The sequence below is a fragment of the Carettochelys insculpta genome, chromosome 1 (genome assembly GCF_033958435.1).
Source record: "Carettochelys insculpta isolate YL-2023 chromosome 1, ASM3395843v1, whole genome shotgun sequence".
NCBI lineage: Eukaryota > Metazoa > Chordata > Testudines > Carettochelyidae > Carettochelys > Carettochelys insculpta.
In genome coordinates, this window is record NC_134137.1 from 238,557,740 (window position 1) to 238,572,233 (window position 14,494).

Genomic DNA, 14,494 nt, shown 5'->3' on the forward strand with positions numbered 1-14,494 from the left:
CAAGACCCAATCGCGAGACATTACTCTGAAGACCAAAGGCCAAACAAGTACCCAGGAAAGTATTTAACTTTCAAGAGCCTCACAGAGTGGCTTGCTGGAGTTTTATTTTATGATGCATTCAAGTTTCCAGAGGCAGCTCTGTGAGGTTTCACCCCTACTCTCAAATCACAGTCAGAACACTGAAAGCTTCTTGATGGACACCTAAGAAATCCATCCCTGGGACCATGGGGGGAAAAGTATGAATGGTGACAGAGAGGGGGAAAAGAAGGAAAAGGGGTTCCCAAAAGATTCATGCCAGCTACTGTCAAAGAATTAAGAACCCTGTAATGCTTCTGCATGATGAAGGTAATACACAGAGCAACCTGCACAGTAATGAGCAAAAGGCTTCCACAACTTGTTTTGGAAACAACTCCTTGAACGTGAAAAAAAAGAGGCCGTCAGCAGAGGGGCCAGTGAGGAACTGTTGCACAGGGTTGTTCTGCATGAAAAGAGTCAGAAGCCAATGGGAGGAGGCAGCCTTCCACCTGTTATGACAGGACTGGACTTCCCCTCCTTCCCCAGAAAAGACACAGATAGAACGTAGCAGCTGGATCCCTGTGGAGGGAGAGTTCAAGGGAGAGAGTGGGTCAGTTTATGCTTATAGACGCTGGTGCCCGTGTCAGTTTTGTGTTCAGATGCTGAAGCCAAGGTAAAAGAACTCCCAATCCTGGAGAAGATAATCCTGGAAGGGTTTAATGGAGGGACTAGGGGGGTGTCATTCACCAAACCCATCAATACACCATGCACACTAGTTGGACAAGAGCTACCCAGGGCTGTCCTTAGGATTTATGGGGCCTTACACAGAATTGTTTAACTGGAGCCCCATTGACTGCAATGTGTCGCTGGGGCACAGCTGCTGAACAAAACCTGTTTGGGTCCAGTTTGCTCCATGCCAGCCTGCCTGCTTAACCACCCCACAGACAGAGCTCCCTCAGCTACTGGCCTTACCCGGTCCCCCCCAGCCCATGCACAGAGCAAGGCTAGGTGAGCAGAGCATGCCTGCTGTGACTCATTGCCATGCTCCCCTTCTTCCTGGAGGTTCCAGAGCAGTTTCTCTGCCCACCACCTACCTGTTGCTAGCTGATTGTTGCAGGGCCAGTGCCACTGACATTTTGCTCAGTCCTGCAGGGAGCAGGTAGGTTTACAATACTTGATCTCTCCAAGGTATTCTTCTCCATCCCCATCCATCCAGTATCATGGCACAAAGTCAGTATACCTTAAGTAGAGTCCCCAAGGGCTACACAATGCATCCTCTGTCTGTCACAGTTTCATCTCTAGAATGTATAGTGACATGGAAGGCAGAAGCTGGATTCTTAGTTATGTAGATCACATCTTGATTACAAATACTACCAAGGATGAAAATCTAGAAATTTTTGACGCTGTATTAGAGAAGGTCCAGTCTACACGGTTCATCATCAGCCCTGTAAAACCCCTGCTGGGCTTACCAAATGTAACATATGTATCAGGCTGAGAGCAGAAGGTAGATGCCTTCATGAACAGAAGGTAAGCCTCATGTGTAAGGAAGCTTCAGCCTTACCGTCGTTCTAACGTTTTAACAAATTTACAAGGGAATTCATCGAGGGCTGAGCTAGCAAAGTCCCTAGACGTTCTGCTTCACAAGAAGCAGAAAGGCAATAGAAACAGCAACATCAAGAAGCTTAGCTGTGCCCCTGAGCAAGCCCTTGCTGAGGCTAGCACTATTACATACCCCAAACCCGATCTGCCTTATTATCTACAGCTGGTCACATGCAAGGAAGGCATTAGTGCCATCTTACTTGACAACCAAGGCAATGGAGCATGGCCCATTGACTAGGGGTCTTGAACCCTCTGTGATGTAGATACACAGTTTAATGCATGTAAAAAGGAGCTGCTGGCACTGGCGTGAGCATTTGGTCACTAGCACTACCTGGTCAGTATAGCTCCAGTGATTCTGAAGACTGTTCATTCCCCTTTGAAGTATGTCCTAGTAGGCTGCAGAAACAAGGGACACATCTTGAGCCCAAAGGTTTCCAATTGGACACTCCGCCTGGTAAAGAGAGACATTAAAATTCAAAGATCTCAAATCAGTCTGTTGCCTTATGCCATCCTAACTGAGAAACAAGCCCATGAATGCCCATTACTGGCTCAGGAGCCACAGGTTAGAGATTATCAATCAAGGCTGAGAAAAAACTTTCAACAAATAAGAGATCTGAAGTTAACTATCTAGCTGATTAATGGGAATTCTTATGATAAAGATGGCAAACCCCATACAAGTTATTCAGCATTGCAAGCAATGTTCCAGAAGACCCTACAAGAATTGCTGGAGACCTTACTTAGAATAGGCGGTTGAGACAGTGGCGGTGCTGGTGGTGCTTCATGAGAAGGATTCAAGGGCTGATGTATTTGCATCTTCTCTGGCTCCAGTGGGTGGTGGGAATCGTTTGATGCACTTTGGGTCCAAGGGGAAATGAAGACCACCAATGGAAAACCAATCAAACATGCAAAATAACTTCTTTTTGTGAGGGAGATAGCATCTGCCTGCTCAGATGATACCTACCTTTGTAAGTGAGGATACACCAAAAGGATTATACTGAAATCTCAAAGCTTAATAATATAGTAGATCACCCAGCTAGAGAAGTGGCTCTACTTGGAGAGAAGCGATTGTAAACCCACACTGAGGAGAAGGTAATGAAAATTGAACCTACAGAACATGACTTAGCAAAACACAGACATAAAGGAGCTACAAAATAAAGACCCATAGATCCAAGTCTTATCAAAGAGGAGGAACATCAAGGCCTCAGCATCTCCCAGAATAAGAAAGGTTTTTTCATGTTCATCAAGAAAGATATTGAAGACATAAAATGTGTCTTAGTGATGCCATCTTGCCTTCAAAGGGAAATGATCAGATTGGTCTGAAGCCAAGCCCATTCTGTGCATTAAAAACAGTACATTGAATAGCACTTATAGCATGGCAGCCATATTTCCTGAAAGGTGTGACCAGCTATATGCAAACATGTCTTGCCAGGGCAGACAAAACAGGTAAAAAAGTAATCAAAGGGTCTCTGCAGCACCAACCCTGTTGGAGGACTTTGGCTCCATCTGCCTGTGGACTACATTAGAGCACTACCCTGCACAGGATGAGGAAATAAATTTTGTCTGGTTGTGGTTGACGCATTCCCCAAACGGGTGGAAGCATTCCTGACTGAGAACAGCAACACATCAGCCACTGCCGGGTACTACTCAAACAACCGTTGCCATATTTAGCCTCCCTGAAATGACTGATTTAGACCAAGGGCCCTATTCTGTGCAGGAGGTAATGCAGGCCATGTGTCAGGCCACGGGAATCAAACAGCAGCTCCATACAGCAGCACATCTGCAACATTCTGATCTTGTAGAGAAGAGCAACCAAACTGAAAACAGCATTGCACAAGGTTATGGGCAATCAGGGTAAGGATTGGTACCTTGTTGCTTCTGGTCCTGATGGCAGTAAGATCTGCAGTTGCTTCCTATGGCTTTACTCCTCACAAAGTGATTGTGGAAAAACCAACGCATACATCTGACCATCGGTGGGTGGTCGTCATCCCCATTAAGGGGTATCAGCTGCAGGAGCTGGTAGATCAGTAAACCTATCAGCCTTGATTTACAAATTTCCGATTTATGAATTTTTGCTACAATGAACCCTGTTAATTTTATACCTATTTTTCAATTTCCGAACACCATTTTCACTACAACGAAGAACCAACCTTCATCTGAGCATCCACGGTACAGCCATTGCTCCACCAGCAGCTCCATTTTTGATTTATGAATTTTCACCTTACAAACAGTTTTCATTGAATGACTTACATGCATAAATCAAGTGATAGATTGAAGAAGCTCCTTAATCACATCAGTGCTGTGCCACATCAAGTAGCTCTGCAACCTAAGGCCAGTGCCGAAGCTATGGGTGGAAGGCTTGGAAGATCTCAGGGTAAAAAAGGTAAGAGGTTAAATTGGTTTTGAGCCAGCCAAATAAAAGACTGGAGAGGGGCTAATCATAAGTCAAATATCAAAATGTAATGCTTGTTTGTTTGTTCAAACAATAGGAGATTCTTCCCATCAGTCACCTGCTGTGGCTAATAACTTCGGCAAGTGGAATGTATTGAATGGCTACTGTAAATAAAGGGACTGTAAATAAAGGAGCTTTGCGACCGGGTGCTGGCAAACAGGGTGTGTGCTAACAGGAGGGAGTTTGGAGAGGCTCTCCTGGAGGAGGAGAAGGAAGGAGCAAACTAAAGCACCTTGGGGTAAGTGGCTGCTTATATTTGGAGGTTTTGGGCTTGTGTGTTTGTTTGGAGTTTGGAGTTTGTTTGTTTGGAGTGCTGAGCTGAGTGTGTGTGTTTGTTTGTTTGAAAGGCCGTGTGCTCAGGCAGGCAGGCAGGCAGTTGGAAGCTGATTAGGTTTGAATTGAAACACCGTGTGCTGATTGGCTGAGCTGTAGGCAGAGGGAGGAGCTATCAGGGAGGCCGAGCACTTAAACCCTGCTAGTAAGCGACCAGGGAGCTTTGCGACCGGGTGCTGGCAAACAGGGTGTGTGCTAACAGGAGGGAGTTTGGAGAGGGGAGTTTAGAGGGGGAGCTTGGAGGGAGCCAGTGACTTCTGTTGCCCTTAAACTAAATCCTTTATAACAACCTCTATCTGAAACATTTAATTAACCCTCATATATAACTAGAGTAGGAAATGGAGGCAGAAGCCCAGCAGCAGAGTGGGGGCTATCCTGTTTATTGTGTCGAGTGCAGTATGTATGACTACCTACCCTGTGGGCGGGTGGCGTATGTGTGCGCTCGATGCAAGGAGCTCCTGGCCCTCAGAGACCGAGTGCGTGCTTTGGAGGCCAGGGTGGCTGAACTGGAGGAGCTAAGGAAGGCAGAGGTGTTTGTGGATGAGACTTTCCGGGACATAGTAGGGCTGTCCCACCTCCAATCTGACAGTCCTGAGGCTGTTACGGAGGATGAAAGGCTCAGGGAAGGAGAGCAGTCAAGGGGAGCAGAGGGAAACCATCCCGTAGTTGGGACCCTCCTTCCAGAGGGTGATGTTGTATCCTCTCGTGCCGAGGATACTTCTCCGGGGGAGGGAGCGCCAGCTGTTAGGAAGAAGCAGGTTTTAGTAGTGGGGGATTCGATCATTAGAAATATAGATAGTTGGGTTTGTGATGACCGGGAGAACCGTATGGTGACTTGCCTGCCTGGTGCGAAGGTTGCGGATCTCTCGAGGCATCTAGACAGACTTATGGGCAGTGCTGGGGAGGAGCCGGTCGTCGTGGTACATGTTGGTACCAATGACATAGGGAAGGGTAGAAGAGATGTTCTGGAGGCCAAATTTAGGTTACTAGGAAAGAGACTGAAATCCAGAACATCTTTGGTGGCATTCTCTGAAATGCTTCCAGTTCCACGCGCAGGGCCAGATAGACAGGCAGAACTTCAGAGTCTCAATGCGTGGATGAGACGATGGTGTAGGGAGGAGGGGTTTAGATTTATTAGGAACTGGGGACACTTTTGGGGTAGGGGGAGCCTATACAGGAAGGATGGGCTCCACCTAAATCAAGGTGGATCCAGACTGCTGGCATTAAACATTAAAAAGGACATAGAGCAGTTTTTAAACTAAGAGGTGGGGGAAAGCCGATTGGTGCGGGGGAGCACCTGGATCGGACGGAGACTTCTCTTACACGAGGCTCCATAGACAGGGATTCCCTAGAAGTTAGTCAGATAGGGAACGTGGGAAATAATATATGGGCAAGATCAGATGTAAAACAATCATGCATAAAAAAATCCACCGTGTCTGTGAAAGGCGGACATATAAATAGTGGTAGTTTTCTAACATGCTTTTACACTAATGCTAGGAGTCTGTCTAATAAGATGGGTGAACTGGAGTACCTCATATCAAAGGAGGAAGTTGACATAATAGGCATCTCAGAAACATGGTGGAATGAGGACAATCAGTGGGACACTATCATACCGGGATATAAATTATATCGGAAAGACAGAACAGGTCGTGCGGGTGGCGGAGTGGTACTATATGTGAAGGATAATATAGAATCAAATGAAGTAAAAATCCTAAAGGAATCAAAATGTTCCATAGAATCATTATGGATAACAATTCATTTCTCTAATATGAATATGGCATTAGGAATATATTACCGACCACCTAACCAGGACAGTGATAGTGATGCTGAAATGTTAAGGGAGATTAGAGAGGCTATCAAAATAAAAAACACAGTAATAATAGGAGATTTCAATTATCCCCATATTGATTGGGTGCATGTCACCTCAGGACGGGATTCAGAGATTAAATTTCTTGATGCCTTAAATGACTGCTTCTTGGAGCAGCTAGTACAGGAACCCACAAGGGGAGAGTCGGTTCTCGATCTAGTCTTAACTGGAACGCAGGATCTGGTCCAAGAGGTAACTGTTACTGGACCGCTTGGAAATAGTGACCACAATATAATAACTTTTAATATTCCTGTGTTGGGAAGAACACCGCAGCGGTCAAACACTCTGGCATTTAATTTCAAAAAGGGGAATTACACTAAAATGAGGAAGCTAGTTAAACAGAAACTAAAAGGTAGAGTAATTAAACTAAAATCCCTGGAAGCTGCATGGAAACTGTTTAAAGACACCATACTAGAGGCCCAACTTAAATGTATACCCCAAATAAAAAAACACAGTAAGAGACCTAACAAAGAACCACCATGGCTAAACAGCCATGTTAAAAAGGCAGTGAGAGAGAAAAGGGCAGCTTTTAAAAAGTGGAAGTCAAATCCTAGTGAGGAAAATAGAAAGGAACATAAACACTCCCAAATTAACTGTCATAATGTAGTAAGAAAAGCCAAAAAAGAGTTTGAGGAACAGCTAGCCAAAAATTCAAAAAACAATAGTAAAATGTTTTTTAAATACATTAGAAGCAGGAAGCCTGCTAAAAAAGCAGTGGGGCCCTTGGATGATAAAGATATAAAAGGAGCGATCAAGGAAGACAGTGCCATTGCGGAGCGATTAAATGATTTCTTTGCTTCAGTCTTCACGGCTGAAGATGTTACAGAGGTTCCTAAATCTGAGCCAGCCTTTTTAGGCGACAAATCTGAGGAACTCACTCAGATTGAAGTGACATTAGAGGAGGTTTTGGAATTAATTGATAAGCTGAATAGTAACAAGTCTCCAGGACCAGATGGCATTCACCCAAGGGTTCTGAAAGAACTCAAATGTGAAATTGCGGAGTTATTAACAGTGGTTTGTAACCTATCCTTTAAATCCACTTTGGTACCAAATGACTGGAAGACGGCCAATATAACACCAATATTTAAAAAAGGCTCTAGAGGAGATCCTGGCAATTATAGACCGATAAGTTTAACATCAGTACCAGGTAAATTAGTAGAAACACTAGTAAAGAGTAAAATTGCAAGGCACATAGAAGAGCACGAATTGTTGGGCAAAAGTCAGCATGGTTTCTGCAGAGGGAAGTCGTGTCTGTCTAATCTATTAGAATTCTTTGAAGGGGTTAACAAACATGCGGACAAGGGGCACCCAGTGGACATAATATACCTAGATTTCCAGAAAGCCTTTGACACGGTCCCACACCAAAGGCTTTTATGTAAATTAGGTGGTCATGGGATAGGAGGAAAGGTCCTTTCATGGATCGGAAATTGGTTAAAAGACAGAAAACAAAGGGTTGGAATAAATGGTAAATTTTCACAATGGAGGGGGGTAACTAGTGGTGTTCCCCAGGGCTCAGTCCTGGGACCGATCCTGTTCAACTTGTTCATCAATGATCTAGAAAATGAGGTAAGCAGTGAGGTGGCAAAGTTTGCAGATGACACCAAGTTGTTCAGGACAGTCAAAAGCAAAAGGGATTGTGAAGAACTACAAGGAGATCTCAGCAAACTGAGTGATTGGGCAGCAAAATGGCAAATGAAATTTAATGTGGGTAAGTGTAAGGTAATGCATGTTGGAAAAAATAACCCAAATTACACGTACTACATGATGGGGTCAAATTTAGCTACGACAGATCAGGAAAGGGATCTTGGAGTTATAGTGGATAGTTCTCTGAAGACATCCACGCAGTGTGCAGCGGCAGTTAGTAAGGCAAATAGGATGTTAGGAATTATTAAAAAAGGGATCGATAATAAGACAAAAGATATCATACTTCCCCTATATAAAACTATGGTACGCCCACATCTCGAGTACTGCGTGCAGATGTGGTCTCCTCACCTCAAAAAAGATATATTGGCATTAGAAAAGGTTCAGAAAAGGGCGACTAAGATGATTAGGGGCTTGGAAAGGGTCCCATATGGGGAGAGGCTAGAGAGACTGGGACTTTTCAGTTTGGAAAAGAGGCGATTGAGGGGCGATATGATAGAGGTATATAAAATCATGAATGGTGTGGAGAAAGTGAATATAGAAAAATTATTTACCTTTTCCCATAATACAAGAACTAGGGGACACCAAATGAAATTGATGGGTAGTAGGTTCAAAACTAATAAAAGGAAATTTTTCTTCACACAGCGCACAGTCAACCTGTGGAACTCCTTGCCCGAGGAGGCTGTGAAGGCCAGGACTCTATTAGGGTTTAAAAAAGAGCTTGATAAATTTTTGCAGGTCAGGTCCATAAATGGCTATTAGCCAGGGATAAAGTATGGTGCCCTAGCCTTCATAACAAGGGCAGGAGATGGATGGCAGGAGATAAATCACTTGTCTTCTGTTCTCCTTCTCTGGGGCACCTCGCATTGGCCACCGTCGGCAGATGGGATGCTGGGCTTGATGGACCTTTGGTCTGACCCAGTATGGCCATTCTTATGTTCTTATGTTCTTATGACCGTTATTTTTGTAATGTTAATCCTCTAAGGGGCACCAGTGGCACAGAATGGTTAAGTAAAGCATCAGCCATTTGGAAATTGTCTCATGGGCCAACCTGGGCCAGTGATAGAGGCTCCATAATGATTTTTGTGTACAAGCGAGAAGATAATTGTGTCCTCTGTGCAAAAGTGGATAGAAAATCTAACATGGCATTAGTTCCTCTTGAAAGATCTCAGTCAGATCTTCGGTGACAAGCAGTGAGATTTGGCAAAAGCTGTATGTGGAAGCTTTCTGATGACCACATAGCTGGGTGTTGTTGGGCCTTCCAACTAAAAGTCCATTCAAGTGTATCCGTATGGCCTCAAATTTAACTGCTAAGGTCAAGGAAGGTACTATATAAGTAAAAATGTAAGTAAACGTTTATTTTTATGTGTTATACATAATTGTTAGGGTTCATATCCTCACTAGATCTCAGATTATAAGATTAAACTGCAATAGTTACATACCATCGCACTGAAATATATCCTTCTATTTGAATAATTCTGGTTTATCTCCAAGCTTGGTTGGATTATTTGCAAGTTGTTATGGGAATCTATACATATAGGTGTCAGCTAAGGACTCTGGCGTTTGTTATCTGGCCAGGATATTAGGGTAAACCAGCATATCTCTGTAACTCCGCTACGCCAGCCGTATAACAGTCAGATGGGCCATGTGGGGGTCAAGAATGACTTTAAAAGACCGTTCATTATTATATAAAAATTAAAAACAGGAGAAATGTAGAACTTTAAAGACTAACAAAATGATTTATTCAGTGATGAGCTTTCATAGGATAGACCCACTTCATCAGATCGATTTCATTTGGGTCCTGGATGAAAAAGAATTTAAAAACAGATTACAGGGAGAAAGTTATGAACTGGAATTCATATTCGAATTTGACACATTAACACGTGGTATGAATAGAGACATCAATTGCCTCATGCATTACAAGGACTGCTTCCCTTCCTTTGATGCTTGTAATTATCTCAGGCAGGGCACTTAACATCCCCCATCCCCCTGTCACCTACTTCAGTACCATGTACCTGATTTGTCAGTTTTTATTGCTTTTTTTGGGTGGGGGCATCCTCTGTAATTATAAATGTCAGTCTGTACTGGAAATGAGATTGATCGCATGAAGGGGGTCTGTCCCACAAAAGCTCATCACTGAATAAATAATTTTGTTAGTCATCACAGTGCTACATTTCTGCTGTTTTGTTTTGTTGGAGCACAGACTAACATGGCTACCCCTCTGCTACTGTTAATTATTTTGTTAGTTACAGCTTCAAACAGGTAGTACTTGCTGTGCAAACATTGATAGGCACACCCTAATCGTATCTCTTGCATCAAGCCATAGGATGGGTTGGAATATATGCATAAACAGTATAACCCAACACTGTAGTAGGAACAAAAGGGGTCTGTTAGCTAAGGTGTTGGGTGGAGTTGGAGCAGGACTGGAAGCAGGCAATGCAGCAAACACCAGTGGTTTACCCCAGAAAATTAGCTATGACATGGCCTCTCTATTTCAACCCTTCACCTTATTCCTGAATTCTATCAGTGTACTCAGCTTTGGAATAACATGCATTATATCCTCCTGGTATGCTGCCTTGGAACAAGTTCTGAAGACTAGAGTGGAAGTACTACAGGAAAACTTTGCCGGTCACTCAGATGCAGACATGGCTTCAAGGTTGCTGGCAGGTCCCTAAGATTCTCAAGGCAGGTCCCTAAGAAAATATCCCCTAGAGAAATTAGAAACCTAATGTTAAGGGATGTAATGCCTTTTGAGAAAAAAACATCATGCTTTGTGGAAACTAATGATTTCTTTTTTTTATTTTGATGCAGGTTTAGTAGGGTGACTGCTTTTGTGTGGAGTATTAGCAAAGCCAATGTAAAATGAATCTAATCTCTTAGACCTCTGGCAAAAAACAAACATTCATGTAGCACCTTAAAGACTAACAATTTTATTTATTAGGTAATTAACTTTTGTGGCTCAGACCCAATCTATCAGGGATTGGGGAGAGCGGGGTGGCGGGAAGGAGAAGGAGAAGAAGACAATGGAAGTGGGCATGGGGGGAGTCCCATATCATGACTAGGGCCTGTGGAAGAAGTAAATTAAATTCAGCGGGATGGGGGCCATTCCTATGAACATCAAAGGTGGGGAAATTGCCCTTGTAATGCATTAGATAATTGAGAGTTCTGTTAAGCCACAGGTGTTCTGTAATTTTGAGCCTACTATGAAGTAGCTGGCTTCTGAGTATTTGTCTGGGTCTGTCAATCTGTTTCTTTACTTTTCCCAGTGGATAGTTAAGTTTTATGAATGCTTTGTAAAGATCTCATAGTTTTTTGTCCCTGTTAGTGGGATTGGAACAGATACGGTTGCATTTTAGGGCTTGGCTGTAAAGAATGTATTGTGTGATGTGTCCTGGATGGAAGTCAGAGGAATGTGGGTAAGAATAGTAGTCGATGGGTTTCTGGTACAGGGTAGTATAAATTCGACCATCATTGATTTATACTACAGTGTCCAGGAAAAGGATGAATTCCGATTCAGATGTCTCCCTTTGTAGATTTACGACCCATAATTAAAGGAGCTTCCAGATTTTATAAAGCTCTAGCAATAGTTGTGAGAAATCATGCTCAGGATAACCAGATTACCTATCAGACCTTACTTGGGAATATGCTTAAGGACCTATGAGAATGTGGGGAGGATGAGATAACACAACAGGCATCACAACCCAAAGCTAAGGTATAGAGCCCGACAGGAGATCCCGGGGTAAGAAAGGGGGCTTTAAACCCAAATGAGAAATAACCCCGGAGGAAAAGGAACTAAGAACCAAATTATGGAGGCAGAATCTAGATCTGGGATACCCCAGAGACCTGCGGCATGGGATGCCAACTGGAAAGTTAAAAATCTTGGCAACCTCAAAGGGCATTGAGCAGGGGAAAACAGCAGTAATGCCTAGTGCTCCTCCCAGCTCAGACACCCCTCACTCACCACTGTGGCAGCAATTACAAGAGCTGATGCCCATAATTGAAAATGACCAGGGAAACTGAGTAGCGGGGGTCAAACCTCCCTCTGCATAAATGAACTTAAACTGGCAGAGGAGGGAAATACCAGCAACGACCCCCGGATCCTAGTAACAGTAAACGATAAAACTACCGTGTCTTTCCTGGTAGACACTGGAGCCCAATTGTCCATGATTAAAAGAGAAAACTTTCTTGGTCCTCCACCTTCTGATCAGAGAAATGTGCTAGTCACAGGGGTAAATGGCACTATTGTGTCCTATCCCCTGGTTAAAGTGAAATTGGATATTCCCTTGAATCCCTACAGACAGCCCCGGAAGCATGAAGTAATACTTGGGAATGTTAATATCCTTGGCATGGATATTCTGAGGGGCAAGGAGGGGATCATTGACAGGGAAAGGTGGGCATTTGGAGCTGGCTGTAAACCTAGCACAACAGTTCTGGATGAGGGGAAAGCTCCCCTCTGTCATGTAAACCTGCTAGCCCAAGCTCCTCCCCTCCCCCCATCAGCTGTGACTAATGTAAAGCAGTATAATGTCCCAGCTGAAGCTATGGCTCCTGTAACAGAATTGATTAAAGACCTAGAGAAAAGGGGAATATTAATTCGGACACACTCCCCGTACAATTCACCAGTGTGGCCAGTAAAGAAGCCTAATGGCAAACGGAGGCTCACTGTAGACTACCGCAAACTAAATAGCAATACTGGGTCCTAACTGCAGCAGTTCCCAGTATAGTAGACGTGAATAACATACAAACCTGGAACAAACAGTGGCTAGTTGTACTGGATGTAAAGGACATGTTTTTCATGGTCCCCCTACAGCCCGCAGATCAGGACAGATTTGCTTTCTCCTGGAAAGGTGTCCAATATACTTTCACTAGGATGCCACAGGGATTCAAACGTTCACTCACAATATGCCACAGTGTATTATCAAAAGTCCTAGATGATTTGACCATGCCACATAATGTCCAAATCTTACAGTACATTGACAACGTTTTGATTGGTGGGGATTCATGTGAGGAAGTACAGGAAGCCATGGACAGGGTAAAGACAGCGCTAGAAAACCTTGGATTAGATTTACCTCTGGATAAGTGCCAAGGTCCCTCCCATAGGTGAAATTCCTAGGCACTGTCTGGATGGGAGGGCGAAGGTCGGTGCCTGACGAAACTGTAAAGGAGCTCAGCCAGGCACCAGCACCCGAGGACAAGGCTCAACTGAGACTGATTCTAGGAACTTTGGGGTTTTGGAAAAAACATGTGCCAGGCTTTGCTGTAATTGCCTGGCCATTATACAATCTGCTAAAGAAAAGTGCCACTTGGGAATGGACCTCCACTCACGAGGAGGAATTAAGGCAATTGATAAGTGAAATTCATACTTATCAAGCCCTGGGTCCAATCCACCCTGATGCTCCATGTCATTTGTATCTTACTGTAGGAATCACAGGAATGTCTTATGCCCTATGGCAAGAGAGTGACACTGCACCGCAATGCCCCATTCAATTCAGTTCAAAGTCATGGCAGGGGTCGCAGGCAAATTACAGTCCATATGAGAAAGTGCTCCTGGCAGCCTACACGGCTTTAAGGGAAAGTGAGGAACTGACTCAAACTCAAAACATAACTATTCACACCCCTCTTCCAGTTATTAAACCCATATTGGAAGGAAAGGAGATACCACCACGTGTGGCACAGAAGATGACAATTCAAAGGTGGGCACTGTATATACACCACAGGGTAGGTGGTGCAGACACTGCACAAAACCCCACCATGATTAAAGAATCTGTATGGAAGGTGGGCATGCCCGATGAATACCACCTACCCCCACAACTGTCTCCTATCTGAGACGCAGCTCCAATTAACCCCTCTCACCCTGAGGGCATATGGTTCACTGATGGGAGTGCTAAATTAGTTAAGGGACAATGGAAGGGAAAGGCTGCAGCTGTGCCCGCAGATAACTCCACCACACCCTTAATGACTGAGATTGACGGGTCTGCCCAACTTGCAGAGCTGGTAGCAATTAAACTTGCTTGCGAAGCTGGGGCCAGTACTATATACACTGATTCATACACTGTATGGGCAGGCACCACCCAGTGGATAACTAACTGGAAAAATAATAACTGGGAAATAGCAGGAAAACCAGTATGGGGACTGGAATATTGGAAGTGGCTTTATAATCATGCCACCCAGCAGCCCCTAAGCATAGGGCATGTGTCAGCCCACCAAAAGAATAACACTCCAGCTGCACAGCTGAACAATCTGGCTGATGCAGCAGCCCAGATCTTTACCACCCAAGGAGACTGGGAACATTTATACGTCTGGTTACATGAAACTCTGGGACATACAGGGAGTGAGGAACTGGTACGGCAAGCCCATACGAGGGGGTGGCCTATTACCCACCAGCAAGCCAGAGACCTGGTACAAGCCTGTGCTCTCTGTACTGTAACCAGAAAACACATAACAGAAGGACAATGATTTGCCAGACTAAGAGATGGAAAGACACTGTGGGCAACCTGGCAAGTCGATTACATTGGCCCATTACCCACCACTAGACGAGGGTGGACATACATCTTAACTGGGGTAGAAGTCATTTCAGGAATTGGTTTTGC